The sequence below is a fragment of the Oryzias melastigma genome, linkage group LG3 (assembly GCF_002922805.2).
Source record: "Oryzias melastigma strain HK-1 linkage group LG3, ASM292280v2, whole genome shotgun sequence".
In the NCBI taxonomy this organism is placed as follows: Eukaryota; Metazoa; Chordata; class Actinopteri; order Beloniformes; family Adrianichthyidae; genus Oryzias; species Oryzias melastigma.
The window spans coordinates 33,671,113-33,690,402 of NC_050514.1; the positions used below are offsets into that span (position 1 = coordinate 33,671,113).

General features: G+C 39.7%; 1 long non-coding RNA gene across 1 annotated transcript in view; it reads right to left on the reverse strand.

Moving 5' to 3' along the window:
• Positions 1-5,746: 5,746 nt before the first annotated feature.
• Positions 5,747-19,290, reverse strand: part of LOC112160946 — a 16,099-nt gene continuing 2,555 nt past the window's right edge. The window contains exon 3 of the long non-coding RNA XR_002921757.2: positions 5,747-9,790. This is a non-coding gene — a long non-coding RNA (uncharacterized LOC112160946). The remainder of the gene's footprint in view (positions 9,791-19,290) is intronic.

Genomic DNA, 19,290 nt, shown 5'->3' on the forward strand with positions numbered 1-19,290 from the left:
GTTTTGGGGGAGAATATAAAAACTAAATGTAAAAGTTATAAAACTTATAAAAAACTACAGATTTTACAAAATTATAAATAGGATACAGTAGAATTTATCTTGTTGCTTTTGAGTTTGTTTGAAGCATCGAGGATCACTGGTTCCTGTGTTCCTCATGTCTTCGTCATACTTCTTAGATGAGTCATAAATAACAACAGGTTTAGAAAACTTTTTTATTCAACAAAAGTGCTTCATAAGTTCTTGAATTCTCTTCTTTCTGCAGCCAAATGACCAAATCTTTGAGTGAAAAGTTCCGTGTGAAATCCTTCTCTGCTGCTCTAAGATGTTTCTGTGTTTTTGTGTGAAAAGTAAAGCCGTATTTTGGTTCGTTGACAGACACATGCACGGATGTTGCCGCACAGCCAGCTCCCACAGACCTGCACACATTCCTGCAGAGTAATTGGGGATACGATGGAGCGGGAGACGCAGTGTTTGCCGGGCAGCTGCAGCACCGAAGGGCTCCCCCCCTCCCCCCCCCGAGTGTTCTGCATTTATTTTTCCTTTATATATTATTCAACTTCAAGTAATTAATTCAGGATATCAAATCAAGATGTAGGAAATCAATCAAGAGCCTGTTTGAGCCTGCCTTTCATTAGGCAGAACCCCGGGTCTTGGCCCAGCCCGCAGCGGCGCTGGCCCGGACTTCTATGGAGACAGACTGAAACACTTACGTGGCATCCCGTCTGCTGGAGACGACGCTGCTCTGCCTCTCAGGGCCATGCTGAAGCAGTTAGGCTGCATCCGATTAGGCGCTCGGAGTTGTTTTTTTGTTTAGGGCTGATATAAAAATGAACCACATGGCAGGATCTCGTGGTCCGGTGCGATCCTGACGCGTCGTCCTCCTTCTGCCAGGTTTAAAGTTAATATTTTAGAACCTGCTGCAGGAGATGAGAACGTGTGACGAGGTTTCAGTGAAAGGATAGTCGTGTATGATGAGAAGGAAGTGGATTTGTCTGAGTCAATCCCACTAGAGCCTCAATGAAACTCAGATGATGGAGGAAAATGTTGAAAAATTAAAACCATAAGTGAGGAACTACAATTTTTTGCAAACTAGCTGCTTCTCTGTTGGTTTTATCTCCATAGCGACCATTTTATTTTTTGCTCCCCTGGTGATGACGAACACGTTTATGGAATTTTTAGAAGAATCTGCAAAAGTATATTTTTGGATATCCTTGGCAACGGAGGTTTTTAGTTAACCACGCCCACATTCCTGATACATTCATGGTATACATCATATCATTTTGTTAAGCATGAGCCAATGATTCAAATGTTACATTTCCTCAATGATCCGTGAAAACCAGACGGAAACGCCACTTTTGTAAGATGACCACGTTATTCACACCGGGCAGCGGGAGGCTCTGCCGGAGCCTGGGTTAGCCGAGCTCGCTAGCTAGCTAGCATAGCCGTTGCTCCAGCTCCGTGGGCTCTGTGACAGGCTGGCGGTCTGTCCAGGGTGTATCCCGCCTTCCCCCAACAGTAACCGGGACCGTCTCCAGCGACCACGCGGCCCCCGCGGGATAAGACAATGTAAGGAAGTTCAGTGACATTCAGATGAAAATCTTTGCATTGAGGCGCCACATTGAATTTTTCTACCTTTTGATCTAGTCCAGGGGTCAACAACCTTTTACACCAGTGACCACAACCTGGTAAGAGCCGAACATCCTTTAGAAAAATAAGACTTTGTATTTATGCTTTTGTAATTTTTATGAGAAATATAAACAATCTCTTATTTTTTAGTATAAATAAAACAAACTTTAAGAGAAAGTTTTTTTTCCCTCAAATATGAAATAGTTTATAACTCTTAATAGAGGTCCTTCAAAATAAAAGACTTCCTGTGTCACATAGGATCATCTCGATGGGTGGTAGTGTAAATTCAGCCATGTATTTATATTACTGTGGGTGCCTCTTGGCCAGGACCCCCTTGCAAAAGAGGTTTGGAATCTCAATGGGATTATCCTGATTAAATAAAGGTCAATAATAATAATTATTATATATACATATATAAAACGTTTGTGGTGCTTCTTAGCCAGAAATTCATACATCATGCTTTCTAGTATGAGAACAAGCTAATTAACTGTTCTTCTACCCCTCCATCGTGGCTTTCTGGATAGAGATATTATATTACTTTACAAAGTAACTATAAAGTAAAAAGCAAACAACAAAGTAAAGTAATCTGTCAGGGGAGACTTGCTTCAACAATTCAACAAGCAGTTCGGTTTTAACAAAGTCTGACTGAAACATTTGAACAGATTTTGAAAATAAAGTGGAGGTCAGCCAGCACCACAAGAATTCATTTATTTTTTAACAAATATAAGTATTTAAGTGTACTATTCTGTTAAAAAAAATCTGTAACCAGCTCTAATTTAATTGTTGTTGGTTGATTGACACATTTCTGGCTGAGATTCACTTCAAAAGTTATTTTTTTAAATCACTGCTGACATCACACCATTTAAACATTCTCTTCAGTGAGATGTGGTAGATTATGCCTTTTATTTTGAAAGGACTTCATGTGAATTTCTATCTAAAAGTTATAAACAATTCCATATTTTGAAAAAAGACTATTTTCTCTTGTTTTTATGCTTTATTTATGCCAGAACTATTTCTTCTATATTTATCATAACAGCAACAATTACAAATCTGTATAAATCTGTCTTATCTTTCTAAAGCCTGATTTAAGAGTCTGTGGCTCCTGTTGGGTCGTAGTCAGTGAGACACTGACCCCAATGACTCTTTAAGTTTTAAAGGCCCTAGGAGGAGTTTCAATTTGTAGCTGGTATCAAACGGTTTTTAAGGAAGATTCAAGCTCCATGTCGATTGATCTTCAGTTATGGTTTCAGGCTTAACCTGGTGGCTTGTGACGGAAATTTTGAAAAACTACACAAACAAATGCTTTTTGTTTTTCATATTGTGGGAAAAATCCCCAACATTCACACTTTGCCAAAAATTGGGCGCTGAGCTACAACTCCTGTAGCCATCCCATAATAATGTCAAAACCTCCTTTGAATATCCACAACATCTGTGTTTTGGTTTCATCCATGGAGTTAATTTTTGGAGATTTTGGGCCCAATTAATTTTTTTTGTGACGTCATAATTTTTTTAGGGTGTCGTTCACTGAGCCCAAAATTCAGTTTTTGAGCAGTAATTGCGTGTAAAGTTTCATTAGTTTTTGATTTTGTGCTGGTGGAAATGCTATTAATAAAAGACGCAGTAAGAAAGACGAACTGGAAGGACAGAATAAACACATTACTCCATGTTTCTTCTGTCAGCACAACTTTCCCGCCTTTTCTTCCCAGCCTGGTCCAGTGATACAAAGGGTTACATCCACCTCACCCTCTTTCAGGCAGACGCTCCTTCATCCTCGGAAAGACCCAATAATGTTGTGGTAAAAGCGTCAGTCAAAGCTGAGAGAGGAGGGCAGCGGACAGGTAATGAGTGTGTGTCCGTGTGTGTGGTTGTAATTTATGGAGGGAAATGTATCTATATTCTCGCAGAGCCACCGTGAAGCCCGAGATCCCCATGGCGGTGATAATTTGCGGTTGTTAAAGTGACACAGTGTTGGTCGGCTGTTCGGGGCGAAGAATGTGGGGGCCAGACCTGACAATTAGAGCTCTGTATATCACGGCGACTCTCACAGGAGGGATGGCGGACAGGGGCCGGCAGAGGTCAGGACATGTGCGGGGCACAAATGCACACTCACCGGCACACACTTCCTGTGGCAGGCCTACTGTAAATACGCTGCTTTATGGGATGAGGTCAGCGCACAGAAACGCTGCAACAACAAAACAGTTTAGGACGTCTCAAACCTGAAATCAGAAGCTATAGAAACACAAAGCAGCACGAAAAAAAAAGAAAACGCAAAGGGAACTTGAAAAAAACGCAGGGAGGAATTCCCAAATCCCAAAAAGAGCTAATGTTTATTGTTGTTAGAACCATTTTCAAACAAAAACGACTTTAAAAAAACATTTCAAAACTAGAAAAGTTGCATTACCTGCGATAATACTATTGTGAAAGCTTTTTGCTGAAAATGCAAAAAGCTTCCAAAAGACTGGAAATTTTGAGAAAGAACTATGAAAGAGCGCTGAAGTTGACTGAAATTTCGGAACATTTTTTTATTAAAATACCTTAAAAATCCCTAATAAATGTCAATTTTGCAAAAATATTTAGTCTGTTGCTTAAATATGAGCTAAATTCAAGATTAGCCCACAAAATCCCAGTAGATGCCAAATTAGCCAAAAAAGTTAGCCCAATACTAGCTAAACCTCAAAATAGCCTAACATTCCTCAGTAAACTAAATTAGTCAAAAACGTTAGCATGTTGCTAAAAAAGAACTCCAAATTAGCTTAAAAAACCCTCAATAGATAACGAACTAGCCTATTAGTTAGCATGTTGCTAAAACATTAGCTAAACTCAATTAATTTGAAAATTACTATAAAAGATAAAAACATAACCCATGAACATATTTAAAGTCTTGTTGCTAATCTACTTAAAATTTAGAAATTTGAAGACTTTCTTATTCATTTCCTATAGGGCATATTTTGCTCAATATTTCAAAAGCGAAAAAGTTTATAAATATAAAAAATACAAGCAGTAATGTCCTGAACGAGCTGAACATTTTGATACCAAGATTGCTGAAATTGTGATTGAGTTTTGCCCAAAAAAATACAGAAAGGAGCAGGAGAATCACTCATTTTCATTCAGATTTATAGTGTTAATGTTCAGTAAACATTCACACTATAAATCTGAATGAAAATGAGTTCAAATCAAAGTACCTCCTAAGATCCTCATCAGCGATCTTTGGTGTTTTCCGCATTATAAGGCACACTTAAAGTTCCTCTTTTTTTTTTAAGTGTGACAGTTCACCTTATAATCCAGAGCGCTTTGTATTTGCATTCATTCCGGTTGTGTTTACTAGGGGTGTAGGGAAAATCAATTTAGTTATATAACTCGACATTTCATTTGGCGATAAATATTTCCATTGAAAATGCTACAGTTGCAGTTTAACATTAAATAACATGATTTTTTACCATTTTATTAACATGAAAGGTGTATTAATATTCAGGTATAGTTTTATTCAGTCTTACTTTTTAAAATATTGGTGAAAACTTGTTCTGTACAGTCTTGGGATATATCGTATCGTGATATTTATTGTATCGCCAGAGTCTTGCTAATACGAATCCCAAGCGTTGGGCGTCCCGAGGGTTGGGCGTCCCGAGGGTTGGGCGTCCCGAGGGTTGGGCGTCCCGAGGGTTTGGCGCCCCAAGCGTTGGGCGTCCCGAGTGTTGGGCGTCCCGAGGGTTGGGCGTCCCGAGGGTTGGGCGTCCTGAGGGTTGGGCATCCTGAGGGTTGGGCATCCTGAGGGTTGGGCACCCAAGATTTAAAAGGAACAGCCAGCACGTCAAAAAACGGCAGGTTAGGGAAACCAACTTGTTCTCATTCCCAAGTTGTCACATATTGATGCTTGATTAAGGACCACTCCACGTCATTTTTTGACATTCTGGGTGTCCCCAACCTCTGGGCCGCAAACCAACCCGAGGGCCGCTTAGGACCGAGCAACAATCATATAAAAAATGTATGCACCAATCAGGGGTCCCCTACCCTCTGGACACAGACTGGTACCAGTATTGGTCTGGTACCCTAGCTCTAACACCAAGATCCTCATTCCTATGTCGTCACATATTAATGATTAAGGACCCCTAAACGTCAGTTTTTGATGTTTCTGGTATCCCTAACTCAAGACCAGAACTGGTACCGTGGACAGTACCGGAACCGTGCACCTGGTACTGTCTGCATCCGCTACTGGACGTAGTACCGGTTTGCAGACCGGGTCAGGGTACCAGTACCATCCGCTTCCTGAGGAAAGGTCCGACAAAACACCTGGAACTCTGATTTAACTGCGACCCCCAGCATGTCAAAAAACGTAGAGTCGGGGACACTAAACAAATCAAAAAGCGACGTGGAGGGGTCCAAACCAAACGTCCATGACGAGTTGGGAGAGAGAATGTGTTGGAGCAACATCATGTTTTTCATCTGCTCCTGATTCACAATGATATAAAGAAATAATCAGAAATGCAATTTTACGCTTAAAGTTCTTTATAAATGTCCTCCATCATCAAAAAACAAAAAATATCCTCAAGAAGATTTTAACACATTATTTTATCAAAAAATAAAAACAACATAATGATACTAACAGCAATGTGAAGACAGTTATATATACCACTGAGGATGCAGACGAATTCAAAGAAACTGTTTTTATAAAATCCACTTTAATTTTTTATCATAATTTTAACCTTGACTCCTTTCATTAGAACATCAACCCTCCAGAACCGTCCAGCTTTTCTGCAATAGATGATTAATGAATTCTAAATAAATGCTCAAACTTGATCAGCTCATCCAATAATTTATCTCCGCATTCGCTAATTCCCTCCTTTTTATTATTATTATTTCTGTCTTTTTTTTCATTCATTTCATGTTCGTGACTTGCAGCCTGACAGAGAAGCTTCACCTCCGTGTGTTTGCATCAGGCTGATGAGTGACATCTTACATAATTAGCCGTCACTTTGCCCGACGCAGCTTTATAGTAATGGGATCTAATTGGACAACAGAGGGACGGCCGCTGTGCACGGTCGCCTGCGTACTGCAATAAACAGCTTATGATTCAGATGCAGAGAAAAATCCATTTCCATTCCCCAGTCCAGTCGCAGGAGCGCACACATACTTAACATACACACTTCCCATTAAGCCTTTAGGGGCTTCATCAGAAAAGTAGCAGAAAAAAAACTAGAAACAGAAGTCAATATGTGTCTGTGATATGAGTTTGAATAATTGTTGTAATTAATGACCTGTGGGTATTAACTACACCGTCTGATGGACCTCTGAGGCTAATTTTGTTGCTGAATCTTTCTGCTATTGAGCTCCTCCATCACTGTCTGGAACCGTCAAATTAAAAGCGTTTTGTTGTTGCAGAATGGTTTTTCAGACACCAGCCCGACGGAGGACTTTTGGAGAGGCGGAGCTTCCCGTGACCTTTACCGCTCCTGCATTCTGATACTCCAGATATTACAGCCAAACACGCATATACAACCATTTTCCTTTTTTGTTTGCCCTTAATTGGAAAATAATTCAGGCGACGTCGGGAAAAAATCGATAAAGAATTAATGAAAAGAGAGAAGGAGTCATTAAAGGCAATAAAAAGGGAGAGGTTATGATGAAGATGGCATCATGGAGAGACTCGGAGGAGACGGCGCTGGAGGCGAAGGGGGAGCACAAACCGGGAACATTTCCCCATATTTCCTGTGTTTAGCTGTAAATGTGACGCCAGCGAAATGAAAGTGGAACAAAGTTCCAAAGCAGGAGCGTCATTTACCTTCTTTCCCTGATGATGCTACTTCCGTGAAGAGCGGGTGTCCCGGTCAATCACTCAGAGGGGTAATTACGTGACCGCGCTAAGCTCAAATACCTGCAGTCCCTTAATAGGATGGCAGCCATCAAGATCTGGGCTTAAGCTCCTCGCCGGCCTACCACTCATCGGAGCGCCATAAAGCTGCCAGAGGAAACAATACTGCCTCTCGCCTCGCCGCCGAGGTTAATGGCGAATGGGGCTGTGGCTGCCGGTGATATTGTTGGATAAATGATTATTGATTAGGTAAAGGTTGAGCTAATCATTAGGCTTCATCCATTTTACGGACTCTCTGCGTGACCTTTCTGCCGGATCGGATCGGCGGGATTTCTCCGTACGATGATTTGATCGCGGACGAGGGAGGAGGAAGGTGGAGGATGAGGTCAGTGTCTCCACCCTCCTGCTTCTCCTCAAATGAAACAAGGTGGTTTTCTTTTGGTTGTTCCTCCTTTTTTTGAATCAATTAAACCAACGCTTTCAGATGAAACTGAAAAAGTGAGACTTCCTCTGCTGACATGCCGGCGGCAGGAACACCGGGCTCCTAACGGCTCTATTTATTGAATTGCAGCAAATATTCGGAGCAGCCAAAGCCAGACATCTGCACCCAATCACGGCCGCATGCCCCCCCCTTACCCACAACCAGGAAACGCCATGTTTATTTGGAGTAATACTTTCCTCTGAACTACTGTGAGCACTTCCAGTCTGAATCTGCTGGGAGGAGAAACGACAAAAAGCACCCTGAAAGTGTTAATTTGGATGTAAACATCGACTCTTTTGTAAACGAAGAGCAGAACCGAAACTTCCCGAGTCACCAAACGAGAAAAAAACCTTCTCTGAGAAACCGAAATATTAAATATTTTACAACAAATGACAGCAGACATCACACTATTCAGTTCAATCTCACTTCTTATTTATTGTCATTTAATAAATACACTTATAGGAAGACTTTTTCTCACTGAGAGCAGAAAACAATCTGTTTTTTTTTTTTATTCCTAAAAGCATTAAACTAAAATTAATAAATCTGTTTCTAGAAAAAACAAAGTTGTAAAACATAACCAGAGGTTTCAAAGCCTCCAAGATTTCAGAAAATAGAATCCTAAATACAAAATAAAAAAGATTTTTTGTAACATTAGTTTTTTTTAAAGATTATAATTTAAAAAACTTTTATATAAAATGCTTTTTTCCTGTAAATCCAGTTTCAAGTCAAATTTATTCAAAGAACTAAAATGTTTATGATTTATTTTCCTCTAAAAATATATTTTATCTTAAAATTTTGTCACAAACTTTTTAATGTGTGTAAAAAATAAATATAGTAAGCTAAATATATGAAGGGAAATGCTAATTTATTTTTTAAAGTTGACATCTGAATTTATTTCTAGCAATGGAGCAAAATTCACTGATTTTTTGCTTATTATGAATTATAAATTACAGTAAATTTGAAGGCATCTAGGAATTAAATTGATAAATTAAAATTCATTAAGAAATCCTTTTTCTAATCTCCTGAGAAGAGATGAGATATTTTTTATCTGTAATTATTAGATGATCTTTAAAAATGTCCATTTAGCCTGATAGTCTTAACATAGCATCATTAATAAAACCTTTACTTTTGTCGTATCTACATGTCCAAACGTCATAATTATCCTTAAATAACAGTGGCTTTGTAAGACAAATAAATAAATGTGTGCAGGTCAATTTAACATCCTATTTTTGTTTGATAAAATAATAAAAATGTGAGCTTTGAGTGATAAACGGCTGGAGTGTTGACGCCTGCTGGTGGTTTTCATGATTTAGTTTTCTAATTTCTGCTCCTCTCTCTTTCCGTCCACGAACACGTAAAGAGCTGTGAGTGTTGCTCTGAGCTGAACTTCAGAGGGTGAGAAGATGCTTTCTCGTCTGAATACTGTCACTCTTCTTCTCTCCGGTTCTCCTCCATGCTGCCACTTTTCATTTAAATATTTCATCTGGCAGCTTGTGCGGCGTGCTGAGCTCCATCCCTGACACGGTGTGTTCAGAGCGGCGTCCGGGCTCTGAGATGAGAAGACTGAGGAGTGAAATCTAATGTACTTCCTGTGTACTCGCCCTGCTCTCCTGTCAGAGCTTTCACGCCAGCAGGATCTCCCTTCAGCTTCAGAGGTGGAGGCGATGTGCAGCGACTGCGTACGCCTTTGTGTGTGAATCTGGGTTAATCTGATGTGAGACCTGAAGGTTCACGCTGAGAACCAGGAGGTGCATTTAGGTGTCCGTCAGACAAAGCGACGGCTGATGCGGCGGATGGGTAAACGCACGCCGGCTGGGCCGGTTCCAGCTGAGGTCGAGCGTTCCGGGTCGCTGGTTCCCGCCCTTCTTCTGGTGAACCTGGAAAAAGCAGGAGATGAAGGTGTGACCCAACCGTGTTTCCATGGAGAAGGAAAAACAGGAACACGGTATGGCTTTTATCGCACTTCCTCCTGCGCTGCCCCTCCCCCGCACGTATCAAGCCAGATTAGTTTCCCTACGACGAAAATATCAAACCCAAACAGGTTGTTCTGCCCAAGATTCTTTCTGGTTTTATTAACTAAATGAATTACTACTATAATGTGTAGTACTTTGCTACAGTAGTGTTGATATATATAGGACTCTACAACTTTAAAGTTTAGATTTCATGACTGTAAAGTGATAGTAAACAATTCATAATTGTAAAGTGTAGAATTTTACTACTGTATTACACAACTGAGTACTGTAAAGTGTAGCGAAATTAATTAATTTACTGCTATAAAGTGTAATAAGTGTTGTAGTGTAAAGTGTTGTGATACAAAACCCTTTACTACTGTTAAGTTTTGTGATAAATAACACTTTACTACTGTAAAGTGTTATTATATAAAACACTTTACTACTCTAAAGTGTTGTGATATATATAACTGTACTACTGTAAGATTCTGTGATATAAAACACTTTACAGTTGTAAAGTTTTGTGTTATTCAACACTTTACTACTGTGAAATGTTAAAATATTTAACATTGTATTACTGTAAAGTGTTGTGATACAAAACCCTTTACCACTGTCAAATTTTGTGATGAATAACACTTTACTGCTGTAAAGTGTTATTATATAAAACACTTTACTACTCTAAAGTGTTGTGATATATAACACTTTACTACGGTAAAGTGTCAGGGTATATATCAGTTTACTACTGTGTTGTAAGTGTTGTGGTATATATAACCATACTATTGTAAGATTTTGTGATATAAAACACTTTACAGTTGTAAAGTTTTGTGGTATACAACACTTTACTACTGTAAAATGTTGAAATATATAACATTGTATTACTGTAAAGTGTTGTGATATATAAAGCTGTGCTACAGTCACATTTAGTGATATAAAACACTTTGCAGTAGTAGAGTGTTGTGGTATATAACACTTTACTACTGTAAAATGTTGTGATATACAACATGTTACTACTGTAAAGTATTGTGGTATATAACACTACTACTGTAAAATGTTGTGATAAATAACACTTTACTACTGTAAAATGTTGAAACATATAACATTGTATTTTTGTAAAGTGTTGTGATATATAAAACTGTGCTACAGTCACATTTTGTGATATAAAATGCTTTGCAGTAGTAAAGTGTTGTGGTATATAACCGTGTACTACTGTAAAATGTTGTGATATATAACATTTTACTACTGTAAAGTGTTGTGGGATATAACAATGTACTACTGTAAATTTTTTTGATTTACAACATTTCACAATAATAAATTGTTGTGATATACAACACTTTACTACTGTAAAATGTATAATTTTACCACTGTAAAGTGATGATAAACAATTTACAGGTGTAAAGTTAGTTATTTTACTACAGTAGAGTGTTGTGATATATAGCACTTTAGTACTGTAAAGTGTAGAATTTTACCTTAAAGATCTGGTAAACAGTTTCCTACCATGTGTAGTACTATATTACCATAAAGTGCTATGGTATGTATAATACTTTACTATTTTTACGTGTAAAATTTTACCACAGTAATGTGATAGTAAGCAATTTACAGGTGTAAAGTGAGTTATTTTTTGCCGTAGAGTGTTGTGATATATAACACTTTAGTATTATAAAGTGTAGAATTTTACCTTAAAGATCTGGTAAACAGTTTCCTACCATGTGTAGTACTATATTACCATAAAGTGCTATGGTATGTATAATACTTTACTATTTTTACGTGTAAAATTTTACCACAGTAATGTGATAGTAAGCAATTTACAGGTGTAAAGTGAGTTATTTTTTTGCCGTAGAGTGTTGTGATATATAACACTTTAGTATTATAAAGTGTAGAATTTTACCTTGAAGTGCTGTTAAACAGTTTCATACCATGTGTAGTACTGCAGTACCGAAAAGTGCCATTGTGTATTTAAACATTTTACTGCTCTAAAGTGTAGAATTTTACCACCGTACAGTCATATTACACAGTTTACTACAGTAAAGTGTACTACAGTACTATCATACAATGTTGCAATATTCAAAGTTTTACTACTATGACGTGTAGTACTTTACCACTGTGAAGTGTTGCAATGTACAACACTTTACTACTGTAAAGAGAAAAATGATACTATTGTAGTCATAATTAACAATTTAAAGCATTAAAGTGTATTTTTTTTACTACCAGGAAATTTTTGCCATATTAAACAATTTGTTGTGGTAAAGTATTTGTATGTTATAAAGTGATGCATTTTTAAACACTTCCCTTTACTGCTGTTAAGTGTAGTACTTCAGTACCATGAAGTGTTGTAAATTAAACTATTTACTACCTTAAAGTGCAGTATGTTGCTGCTGTAAATTGTAGTACTTCAGTACCATAAAGTGTTGTAAATTAAACTATTTACTACCTTAAAGTATAGTACTTTACTACTGTAAAGTGTTTTAATTGTTAACAATTCACAACTGTAAAGTGAGCAATTCATTACCTAAAGTGAAGTGAAAATAAAACAACTTACTTTGATAAAATGTAGTACCTACTATCAAAAAGTGCTGGGATGTGCACCACTTTACAACTGTAAAAGTGTAGTACACGACTGTTGTAAAGTGTTGCCTTTCGCTGAAAAGTGGCTTTTCTCAGAATCCATTGAAGTTAGGTTAATTATGTAAACAATATAGGAGTTTGGGTATTTCAAATGAAACAAAATCTAAAAAAGTAGGTCAACTTGTGCTGGACAGGCTCTGCCTCAGCAGAACCGGGTTTTACTTTAGATCCGGATCAGGTGACAGATGTGTTTGTGGATTTTCAAACCCACCTGTGCTGATGCGTGCACCACTTCAGGCAGGTTTGAGCTGAAGGTTTCTGAGAAATGGCTAAAACAAACGAGAAGGTGCCATTCATAGATGATAACACAGCTGGAAGGTTTTCCACTCGCCCCTTTCATGTGTCTCACACCGACTCACACCGACTCACACAGACTCACACCGACTCACACACTGTGTGTCTTTGTGGATGAGGTTTCTGTTCCGCTTGCCAGGCTGCTCACTGACCCCCTCACACATGTGTGTTTGACCTTTCACCTCTTCGCTCCCCCCAGCTCACCTCTGGACGTCTCAGCACACACCAGCACACCCACTCGCCGCCCCCCTCCCTCCAGAGTGTGGATTTAGCTCCGGTCAGACTCGTGGTCATCCGCGGTAGCAGATAAAAGGATATATCACTTGGCCGTCCCCGCATCCCACGGCAGACGCTGAGCCTCTGATTCCCAGCTTAGCACTTGATCCTCTCTCTGGGAGGTTGACACTTCAGACGGAAAGCCTTTACAAACTCCCTCGGACTTCACACTCATAACCCTCCACGGGGCGTGCAGCAGATCCCAGCGTGAGTCCCAAACCTCGGAGGCGTGATCAAACTGATCTGCTGGTCAGCATCTGCTTGCTGTCAGGAAAACTGCTTCCTATTTCCTGCAGCATCACTCATCTCCGGCTCACGGGAGACGTCTGAGGAGCAGCAGACATATTAAGAAAATCACGCCGTCATTTGTGTCACTAAACATCCTAAAGCTACAAGCGGCCGCGCTGTGCAGAAGTGGAAAATCATTTGAGCATATTGACCCCCCTCCCTCCCTCTGTTGGCCGCTGCAGCCCGGCAGCGGAGCGCTAATTCAGACAGGCGTGGAGCAGACGTGATTCCAGCGAGGATGTCAGCTCGCTTAGCGTCTGAACACGGCTTAAGGGCGCCGAGCTGCCAGTCGGTAAGGGAGATACTGGGGCCGCTGCGTTTAACAGGCGTCCCGTCCGTTATGAGCGCAGAAGCATATGGAGAAGGCTCCTATGTACAGTCAGAACGAATGTACGTTAGGCTCTGTGGAAGCTCGCGCACGGCCTGTTGAGAGCAGATGCACGACTTCTTCTTTAATTTTTCGGTAATAAATTATCTTAATGAAAACACCATAATTTAGAAAAAGACTCGCATTTTTTAAAAAAGTTTTTGCACTTCAAAGAGGAGGTGGTTTTTGGGGCATATTGAAATGTTTCCATGGCAAAACTGCTATGGAAACACTTTTTATGAATGAAATGCGCTTCTTGGTAGGAAGTGGCTGTCCTGGGCGCTGCACAGCGGACGCCACGAGAAATCCAACGGCGTCACAGCTCGTCATAAGTTGTCAAACGGAATCACCATTCAACCATCGCGCTTGAATAACAATACAGTGGAAAAGTGTTAATTTTACTACAATAACATTATATTAAATACGTTACTACCATCAAGTGTAGCAATATGCAGGATGTTACTACTGTAATGTCTAGAATTTTACTACCGTAAAGTGATGGCGTATACTTGTATAGTATACTTGTATAGTATATTTGTTTAGTATATTTGTATAGTAAACTTGTGTAGCGCTTTTCTACCTTCCTGGAAGGCCCAATGCGCCTTACAGTCACAGACCCATTCACACACTGATGGTCGCTCCGCTGCTGAACACTGGTGCCAACCTTCCACCACAGGCAATTCTGGGTTCTGTGACTTCGACACATGAGGGGGCAAGGCGGGAATCGAACCCACAATATCTCAATCAGGAGTCGACCGCCCTACGGCTGCAACACAGTCGTTGAGACTAAACAATTTACTACGGTAAAGTCATATGAAACAACTGAGGACTGCAAAGTGCAATATTTAGAAGTTGAACTAGTAAAAAGCTGCACGGGTGCTGCATGCGCAATAAATGTGCGCAAGACTGCTGTGAAGTCACCCAAATGCTCCCTTTTAGTAAACCAAATTTTGTAAAAATACCTGTTATCATCCATCGCCGTGTTTCTAATGACTTATCACGTCAGTTGGTTTCTGTTTATTTGCATATTTAGGATTCAATGGAAACATTTTCATTGTGAAATCTTGTTTTTTCAACATTTCTAGAATTTCAATACAGTTTTGCACATATGTGTGATGAAAACGCAGCTAATGACTCCCCATGTTGTCCAAACACTGTAGATAATCGCCAATCAAAAGATTCAAAATGTAGTCAATAGTTTAGGTCAAAGCAGAACGCAGAGGGAGCGTAAAGGTTTGATCACCTCTGCATGAAAATACTGCAACAAAAACTGGAACATAAAGTGATTTTTCACGTTCAGAGTTTGAGTGGATGTCTATTTCTTCTATTTCTACAGTTTTTTCTCCGTGTCCATCCTTAATGAAGGCCTTAAATTGTCTTGGGAGAAACTTTCCCGCCATTACAAAGCTCAACTGATGCTCCTGAAGCTCCACAGTCATGTGGTCAATTCTGTGGGCCGGTAAACTTTTCCGTTTCCCTTTGTCCGTCTCCGATGTAGAGCTCAGAGATGTGAGGATCTGTCTGTCGGAGGACCTTTCAGACGATTCATTTGGTATAAAATCGGTGACCCACTTGACTGAGAGGCACAAACAGAGCGCGACAGAGCTAAAATTAGATCCTGAGCTGAAAACTGCGTCTCTGCAGACTAATGCTGGGAGAAACGGCTGACAGACGGGAAAGTTAGTTTCTCGTTAGATTCCGGTTAGTTTCTCGGTGGGACGTGGTGCCGAAACGCTGCTTCTCCAGGCGGAGACAGCGGCGCCCCGTTTGATGCAGAGCAGTTCGGTGGGACAAACAGAGGTGGAGCAGAGAGGCTTCAACGAGCGTCTGATCTGGAACAAAAGGAGGAGGAGCTCTTTTGTGTTGTTTTGATTGTTTAAATTATGAGCAATGAAATAAGAGGAACAATTCTGAACGTATTAATCATTTCAGAATGGATTTTCTCTGATTTTTAGCCTCCAGAGTTTTAATTTTTGGAAAATGGGGATGAGACAGATTTTAGCTAGAATTTACATTTTTTAACTAAATTTTAACTAAAGATGAAAATTTCTTCAATTGATTCAACTTTCCTGTTTTTTTTTTACCCTTAAACACCGAAGCTCCAGTGTTTATGTTCTTCGATTATGGACTCGGTCACTTTTCTCCTTCGGAATCTGCTCGAATTATCGTGTTAACGGTTGAAAAGTTACAGCGTGTTAAAGATTTGGTGTTTAGGCGTCACCGACGACGCCTCGGGTGTTAAAGGGTTAATTCCACCACATATTTGAGTTCATTTTTGTGTTTTTACCAAACGACAAATATCAAGTTTTGAAATTTGGAGTTTAGCTAATATTTAGCATTGCGCTAGCTGTTTTGGCTAACTTAGACTTTTTTTCTAGTTTTTGGACTAATTTTGAGTTTAGTTCATATTTTACTATTATGTTAGCTGTTTTGGGCCAATTCAAAACTGTTTTCCTTTTTTTTTTTTTTTTTTGAATTTGGAGTTTAGCTAATATTTTAGAAAGCTTTCGGCTAAAGTATTTCCATCTATCAGCTTCAACATTTTTAACTATCAGTTTCAGTATCTTCATCGACCACATTCAGCTTACGGCATTCACACTAGCATTATCCCAGGTAACACTATATATCTAGTTAGGTTAATTTTTAAAATGTTTCAGTATTATTCTTATGTGAAGATGACAGAAATGAATGATTAAATTTTGGCTTTGTGTGGCTTTCTGGAAAACCCTAAATCTTTACACTTTTTCTGTGAGACTACAAACTGACCCCGGCCCCCCATCAGAGAAGAAAACAGTCGCAAGAAAAAGTTTGGGGACCCCCGCTATAAAGAAAACACGAGGGAGGAATCCAAAAATGGAAAAGGAAATGAGGAAAATGCAGCCAAAAGCAGAACGGATTTCCCTCCAACACATCGCCCATGAGTGCTTCTCATTTGCTTCTTTGTTTTTATGTTTTGGGAAAAGAGATGCTCTCAAATTGGAATGGTTGCCATAGAAACTTTGTGGCGAGTCTTCAACTCTATTCTTTATAAAACTTTTGGTCATTGGAGAGAAAAAAATCAAATGCATTACAATAAGTTCCAGAGTAAAGACACGTTTGATATTTTGGTGTCAGATTAGCGTTTCTGTCAAACGTCTGTGACGGCGAAGTGAAATATTTCTGACTTGACGTCAAAGCCCCGGTGGTCTCTTAACTTTGACGAACTTCTATTTTGGGCGCTGCAGTAATGGAGTCCTCTCTAATGACTCCAGCACATGTGCGTCTGCCGGACACTGTGCGCTCTGTGGAGGTGTGTGTTTGCAGCAGAGCTCCCACCGCTCCGGTGATCTCATCTCCTCTGAAGAGCGCTCCCCCCGTGGCTGTGCTTACAACCCCCCCATAGGAGCTTCGTGAAAGGGAAGCTGTCCATTCTCCAGCAGTGGTACCTGAGCCGGCCCTTCTCTAAGCCTCTCACCTGGGCGTAGGTGTACGGTGTTTGTTTCAGGTGCAGATGTGGTGCGTTTGCGTAAACAGGATGGTTCTCTCTGAGGAAGAAGGAATTTCCCCCAGCAGTCCCCATCAGTAATGGTGCCTGTAATGAGCTGCAGCTGTCAGTGTGGTTTCAGCACACACACCGCCGTGGAGGAAGCAGTGACTCACTCTGCAGAGTGCCGTCATACTGTACGCAGATAAACACAGCCACTCGTCAGGCTCTTCATCAGCGCTTCCTCGGAAAGAGCCGCTCCGAAAACATCAGCCAAGTTAGTTTAGAGGTTTGTGGTCCACAAAAACTGCTTCCTCGTCTTCCTCCTCCTATAAATTTCTCGGAGAGTCCATCTTTGCTAAAGCCACCATTTTTTGAAATGTTTGCCGTTGAAAGGTCAAACTGCTGAACAGGGTATAAAACTGAAACTTTCTGCTCGTTTGGACATAAAATCTGCTTAAAATTTAGACTTTTCTGCTCAAAATAACAAGAAGAAGAAGAAGAAGAACCCATTTTCTGTTCTTTTTTCTGTTTTGTGATTTTTCAGTCCATTTTTGTTTTAAAAAAACAGGATGGCTTTTAGGTACACACAACATAATAAATCAAATCTTTCAGCCTCAATGATGAAAACCTACCAGATTCTCATTCATCAATTTACAGAAACATAGTTTGATCTGAGAAGCTAAAAACTAAACCTAAAAGATTTAAAACAGTTTAATTTAAATCAATCTGAAAGAAAAGAGTAATTATATTTATTCAAAACTGTTAAATATTCAATGATTTTATCTGCAGAAGTCAAAATTCCTGACTGAAAAAACACTAATAATGTTACTTTTTTTTTTTTTTTGACTGATTTATTTGTGACCTATTTAGTAATAACCTTCAGGTATTTCTATTTTATTTTGAAAAGCTTGAAGAGTTCTAATCATAACGGAATAAGAATATCACCACTGAGGTGTCGGGTCAAAAACTGGATCTTTCTGTGAACTTTCCAAACTCTTCGTATCAAAGCTGCAGGTTTGTCGGTCCGACTTTGGGTCTAAAAGCTGAACCAGATTCTGCAGACGGTCAAAAGTATTCAAGCAAAGTAAAGATCTGCTGATCATTTAAGCCGGTTGATCCCACGTTTGATGGATTTGTACTTTTTAGACACTTAAATAAATTGAATTAAATGTTAAAACTCAAATAATAATTTCTTATTTTCATCTTTTTTCATATTAATATTGAGCAATTTTACTTTTTAATAAACATTTGATCCGTTTAAGACCCTCATCTGTCTTTTTTTGTCTTAAAATCCTGAAAATGGTTGATGATTTGTGTAAAGAGTGAAACGTAAGAGATTCATATTTTTTCAGCTATTGTAAGGAGGACTCTAAGAAAAGGAAGCGGCGTCTCCCCAGGACTTCTGACAGCCAGAGGGAGGAGCTCGGTGCCGGCGCAGACAGAAGTGGGACAGCAAAGACAGAGAACGTGCAGGTCTGATGCTCACCTGTGCTGTGGGGCGAACGCCGCTCATTGTGGGCAGAAAATGACCCAAACTCAATCAAAACCTCCAGGTTTCCAGGAGTTTTGTAGCTTTTTTCATTAATGTATTTGATCGAATCCTCTTGAGTGGATAGGACGTTAATTACTGCAGATTTAAAACATTTTCATGATCATAGATCTGGAAATGTGCATTAAATGTGAGACTAAAGTTGTGGATTTAGCTCCACATCTGTCCGAGTTATGACTTATATTTTTTGTTTTTCCTCAAAAATGTCAAATTAAAACCATGAATGCAATAAACAGAAATGACCCCCCTCCTCCTCGCCGTGACCCAGCTGTGTGTTTTTGAGTGGCGCGGCCCGGCGTGACCTCTGCCAATTTTTTATCTCATTTCGGTCCAACTTTGTAGATCGCACTTTAATTTTGAAGCGCGGCGGCGGGACAGTGATGAATAGGCTACATCAAGGAGGGCTTAAATTACCCCTGTCCCTGGTGGCCACGCTGACCACAAGGAGAAGTGCGTGCAGGAGTGGTGTGTGTGTGTGCACGTGTGTGTGTGTGCCGTGACCTAGTAACAGCAGACAGGGGAAGAAAGAGGGCTGGTCAGCACTTGCCCTCTCAACCCTGCTTGCT